The sequence below is a fragment of the Oreochromis niloticus genome, linkage group LG20 (genome assembly GCF_001858045.2).
Source record: "Oreochromis niloticus isolate F11D_XX linkage group LG20, O_niloticus_UMD_NMBU, whole genome shotgun sequence".
Taxonomy (NCBI): Eukaryota; Metazoa; Chordata; class Actinopteri; order Cichliformes; family Cichlidae; genus Oreochromis; species Oreochromis niloticus.
In genome coordinates this window covers 17,304,305-17,310,304 of record NC_031984.2, presented here as the reverse complement: position 1 = coordinate 17,310,304, position 6,000 = coordinate 17,304,305, and the positions used below count along the sequence as shown (strand labels likewise).

Below are 6,000 nucleotides of genomic sequence, written 5' to 3'. Positions count from 1 at the left end.
CGCTAACTCTTAATTTTGAGTTACTTTTCTCAAAATTTTGGATTAATAAATCGAAATTTCGAGATAATAAGTTGAAATTTCAAGAAAGATAGGATACCTTTTTTTTTTTTTTAGTGGCGGAAACGGGCTTCCATAGCTCCCGCTTCCTCCATAGCAGTAAATACAGTATTTGTCTGTGATGTGAGCCTTCAGGTGACCCTTTGCTTTCAGCCGTGACTTGTATCAAAGTACTGTTTAAAGTGTTGTCACAGGGATGCAGTTTTTCATAGTTTTATCTTAAGCATATCTCAGCTGCTTTTAAAATGGGATTCGGTGGGTCTCATCACCGGAAAGGTTATCCTGTTAACCCGGCCCTGAAGATGCACATTTCCTCATCAATCTCATCATCTCCTCAGCTTCTTTACTCCTCTAGTCTTTGTGTCTTGCATACAAAAATATTGATTAACAGCTCCATTTTATACTTGAAATTTCCAAAAATGAATACATCTAATATTTGACAGCCTCCAGTTCACTGACTGCATATTGGCATTTTCCTCTGTGAATGAGAGGTTAACTACCCTATAGCTTGGTGTTGGTTTTCTAATAGGAGAATTTACCGCACACATGTTCACTGCATCTTTACTTTGTGAGTGAGTTAGTGTTGGAATTTCTGCATTTGATTTTGTTATTTTCTTAATTTTTCTTATTTTGTCTTTTGTTAAATTTTAGATTTGATATGTTGTCAACCATTGTTAAAAAAACTTGTTCCTACTTTTAAAAAGCAGAGTACCAAAAAGATGAATTTATGGTTCCTGCAGTGAACAAATCATCTTTGTTTTTTTCAACTTTATTATGAAACAAAATCAACTTTAAACAATCGGCCATTATAAGACAAATAAGTCACAGTCAACAGAAACAGTATTGCAACAATTCACAAAGTCTTCACATTTAGCAAGAATATGAATTTATACAAAACACTGTACAAAAAATTGAATATGTTAATTCCACACATCATAGAAAAATGCATAATTTTTCTTTTTGGTACAGCTTCTGGATACACAGAGTTGTGGATCCAGACTCTCTCACCACTTCCCTTAATGATTCTTGAATGTAGTTCATTGGCTAAAAAGAGATAAAACTTAACTTAAAGAAGTCCAGAAGCTTTTCTTTCCAAGCTCCTTAGACTACGATGACCTGGATGACTGAGAACCTTCACAGACAATGGACACTATAAAATGACTATTGACTATTTACCTCAATTAAAAATAATCTTAGAATGGATTAGAGTGGATTTGTACAAAATCAAATGGCTGGTAACGAACAGATGCAAGGCCATTGATGCTTGATGTATGTTGTATCACAAGAGAAAAGTATAGAGTTCTTAAAGTTGAATTATTTACATTTTTAGCCTTAACATTTTTTAATCATTGTGCTTTAAATCAGGAAAGCTGACTCAAAACTTTCCTGACTTAAAATTCTTGCTGATGCTAAAGCAAACAATAGGAAAGGTTTGATGAAAAGTGCCTTTAAGTCAACAGAGTCTGAATCCACAAGGCAGCTCTGAGAGTGATCCCACAGCTGAGGATTATTTTGGGATTGGTTTTCCACTACCTGTAGAGTGAAATTACTCCGGAGAGTATAATCTGTTGGACTTTGCACCAGGAGAGTATGTCATACGTAATGACAGGAGGTGCCAGCTGCTCCACATAAAGAGGCTAAGAGCCAGTCTGACATTTTAGATACACCACCATTGTTGTATAGGCTGTCCTCACCAAGCTAAAATTGCCAACAGTGTTTGCAGTGCAACATTATTGGTTCTAAATAATGGTTTTCAAGTCATTTTTTGCTGAACCTTTTGTTCAGGTCTGTTAAAATATGATAAAGGCAACTGAATTTGTAACCCAGCCAATGGGCACTGATGCGTTCTAGATATATTTATCCCAGAAAAATGAGGACCTTTTACTACTTTTCCAAATCTACTTTGAGTCCTGAGACTTGGGTGTTTGATGTTATTTTTTGGGCCTTAAGCTTTCCACTTTCCTTCCTAATAAATTCACAGTTATTTCTAGTAACATAATTAGGAATACTTTATTGAAAATAAATAATGATCCTACACACAGGTTTCACAGGAGTGATGTGAAAATGTGAAGGTGTGTAATCGGGAGGAGAGAAAGCACCACATCCATAAACAGAGAGACAGAAAAACAGGATGGGAGCCAAGGGTGGAGGAGAATCATAAAACACTAAAGAAATATATCTGTATAAAGCGAGAGGAACTTGCAGTACATAGCAATCAGAACTTGATGTTGCTGACAGAGACATCCTTCTTGTGCAGACTGAAGTTTAATCGCCATGGCCAAGGTAATTAAAACAGACTTTACAATATTACATTTTAGGTTTTTAAATGGCAGTTTTGGTGTGTGATGATGTCTGAAAATTGTTGGTCTTATACCTTATACCTGATTAGAAGTGCTCAGTGTAAGCATCATTATTATCTGTGACCTGCAATAAACAGTGATGATGTTTTTATTTTAATTTTTAAAAAAAATCCATAGTCAATCTTAAATAAGATCCCTAAAAAGTTATTACTAGTCATTACTATGTCAGCACATCTATGCATACACTGAATTTTGTTCTGTGTTGAAGAAAGATTGTAATTTGTATTGACTTTTTAATGCACAAGAGTCCAAAGGTCTCTTGGCTTCCATCAGATTAGTGTCAGTTTCGTTTCGTGTTTAGAGGAAGGCCAATAACACTGAGGTTTATATACTCAAATGTATCCCTGCAGTTAAATTGGCTGTCCAAGCACATGTTTAAATACCTTACAGTAAAAATGAGCCTGCACTGCACTTGCTCCATTTTTGAACCAAAATGGTTTTGAAACATTTGTAACGTCATCCTAAAATTTAAACTACTTTGTACCTGAACTGTCCATCCTCAAGATGTTTGTCTACAAACTTGCAAACAGTGAGCATATAAAAAGTCTTCTTTTTTCACTGAATAGCCTTTTTTATATTGGACTATATTTGATTAGGCCAAACTAATCTAGTGGTTACTATTCTGTCCTTGCAGTGAGTTCTCATTTTCAAAGTTCATTGTTTCTGCTTCAAAGCAGAAGTGGGCTCATAATTAACTAATAAATAAGTTAAAATGTCCTCACCTCACCTACAAAACAAGTGCACACTCAAACCTTTCACTGGATTCATGAAGCATGTGCAGTGACCAGTTTTGCTCACAATAACTGCATAAGGGGAGACAATCTGGTCTCAAGAAACAGAGGAGCATCATGTCATGATGCTGTCACCACAGTTGCTACTGTTTTTTGATTTTATTTCAGTAAAGGCGATGCATACTATTTATGATATTGTAAGAGTGAGTGGGATTTTTTGTTTTTTATGTCTTGATTGGCTGCATCAGTCTTGTGTTGTGGCTCCCTGTGGTGTTCTGAAAGGGAAAATCCTAGAAATATATGTGTAATGATGTCACAGCAAAAATAACAGAGTAGGTGGGGTCATATCTACCAACTGTCTTCACCATGACATTAGTGTAAACTAGCTACTGATCAAGAGGCACAGTGTCAGTTTGGAACCAAAAGGCATTGACAGTGAAGGTATTTTAGTGGTTGACTTTATCAGACATGTATTTGTAGGAGCTTCCATTAAAGCGCAATTTCAGGTTTACATGGTGGAATAGTTTGTAATAATGCAGCTCTTGCCTCTGGATAGGTCTACCTGATACCCCCATGTTGGTGTTCTTCCTATATCATCATCATAATAACGCTGGTCCAGGATCGTGCCTTTCTGGATAACCCATGCCCTCTAGAGGACTAAGTCTGCATATCTCCCACAACATGCTAGAATGGCAATTTATAACATCTAGCCTGCAAAATGCAGTTTTTGTTTTAGTTGTGAATGTGATGCTATTCCTTCATTAGTTTGTTTGAAGTCCTAAGTAGGTGAAATAAAATACGTACTTCCCCTAATTCTCCTAAGCATTGTACTAATTTACCATTTCATACCATAAAATAGTCACACAGTGGGCCCATGTATTCAGAACCATTTATTGCAAAGTTGGTTTAACAGTATTGCCAAAATGTTGAAGGTTGCTGTGTTACATGTTGCCACCATTTGGAGGTACAGACTGTGGATAGGAAATAGGAAATTCCAAACCTCTTTACTGTAGGGAGGAATTGGGCTCTTACCAATTAAGAAACAGAGGGGAGTTTGTCAGTCTTTTGTTTAAATAGTCTTTTAGTCATTGTGAATAAACTTCTGTATTTGTGATTTTTGTGTAGAAGCCTCAGAAGTGACAAATAGAATATCGTTGTCATATTTTGGTTATGAGTATCGAGTATAAACTAATTAATTAATGCTTGTATGGTTTGTTCTTAGGGGAGGGGCTTAAGCTTAATTCTCCTGAGGGTGGAGTTCAAGGTGGCTCTGTGAGAATAAAGGCTTGCTGGAATTATCTTTAGTTGATTTATAAGTTTCCTTCATTTTTTTAACAGTGTAAGTTTGTTTGTACAAATTTCTTTTTGGTTGTTCACACCACCAACCTGTGCACCCTGACTATCAGTATTTCTTTTTTTTTTTGTAAACAAATTGTACCCTCTGGCTCCACCGCATCTGTGGCCCCCTTACTGTGCCCTCTGGATAATTTTTGTTCCACTTGAGTCTCAGTCCTAAAGAGTTGACACAGTGACAGGAATTTTTAATATTTTGCTTTTATATCAAAACCACATTTATTTTTCTTCAGTGTCCCCTAATTTATCTGCTCATGATGCTTTCAGAAAAAAAAAAACATGCATAAAACCTTTACTTTCACATTACCCACAGTAATATTATTATTTAAGACATTGTTGCCTCACTGGGAGGGTGTGCTTGTTTTTAAGGCACTAATTTGTGCTACTTGATAGTAATAATTATTGAGATAAACTGAATAGCTACATCTCAGTATAGAAATTAGTGCACTGTCAGTAGAACAGCAACTAGCAACTTAAAGAAGTCCAGACGCTTTTCTTTCCAAGCTCCTTAGACCAGCAAAGAACTTTCCACTCCCGTGGTTACATATTTACAAATGTATCATCAGGCTAATTTGCCCCCCAAAATACTGGCACTGTGCCTCTTTAGTAAAATCCAACAGAGTGACTGACCCTGGTGCAGAGTGCTAGTCCATCTAGTTCTAAATATCACCAAGACAGCTTTGACCAATTGTTTTGTCTTTATTGGTTTCTTGTATCAAATATGCTTAAAGTGTCTGATTGGTAGCACCAGTGGCTGAAGATGTTAAATGTTACATTTTCTTCAAATTTAATTCCTTACAGGGGCGATCCTAGCCTGTTTGGTGCCCTTGGGCGAACACTCCCTCTGGCGCACCCCCCACCCATAAAACATATTAAGGATTGTACAATAACATATTTTATCATAAAACCTGTTGTCGGAACCATACTGAATTTAACCAGATAAACACACACACACACACACACACACACACACACACACACACACACACACACACACACCCATATATATGAAGAGAGAGAGAGTATGCATAGTATGCAAACGGCTAACAAACAGCTATTATAATATGGTCCAGTGTAGAAGGTTCAATGTGACTGATGGACTTACTGTGTAGATATGGGGGGGCTTGTTCTAAGCTGACAAATATACAACTGTACTGTAAAACTGTACTGAAAGCAATATTCTTTTCTGAATATACAGCGCACTAAATCCTATACACAGGTATTGCAGCAGTGATGCAAGCACCACACCCATAGATACACATTCACAAACAGAAAGTCAGAAAACACAGGGGCGGAGATTAAACACCAAATACATCTTATTGTAAGGAGGAGAGCTTGAAGTGCGTAGCAGTCAGTACTTGACATCAGTAACAGAGACATTGTTTCTGTGCAAACTGAAGTTCATTGCCATGGCCAAGGTAATTAACACATACTTAACACTATTACATATGAGATACTTCAATATGGGGTTTTAAATGGCAGTTATCACAGGTAATTAT

At 36.6% G+C, this 6,000-nt stretch overlaps 1 protein-coding gene across 1 annotated transcript in view; it reads left to right on the top strand.

Moving 5' to 3' along the window:
* The first annotated feature begins 2,205 nt into the window (after positions 1 to 2,205).
* LOC109194484 (deoxynucleoside triphosphate triphosphohydrolase SAMHD1) overlaps positions 2,206 to 6,000 on the top strand; it is a 103,649-nt gene continuing 99,854 nt past the window's right edge. The window contains exon 1 of the mRNA XM_019349711.2: positions 2,206 to 2,340. The gene's annotated coding sequence lies outside the window, so the exon portion shown is untranslated. The remainder of the gene's footprint in view (positions 2,341 to 6,000) is intronic.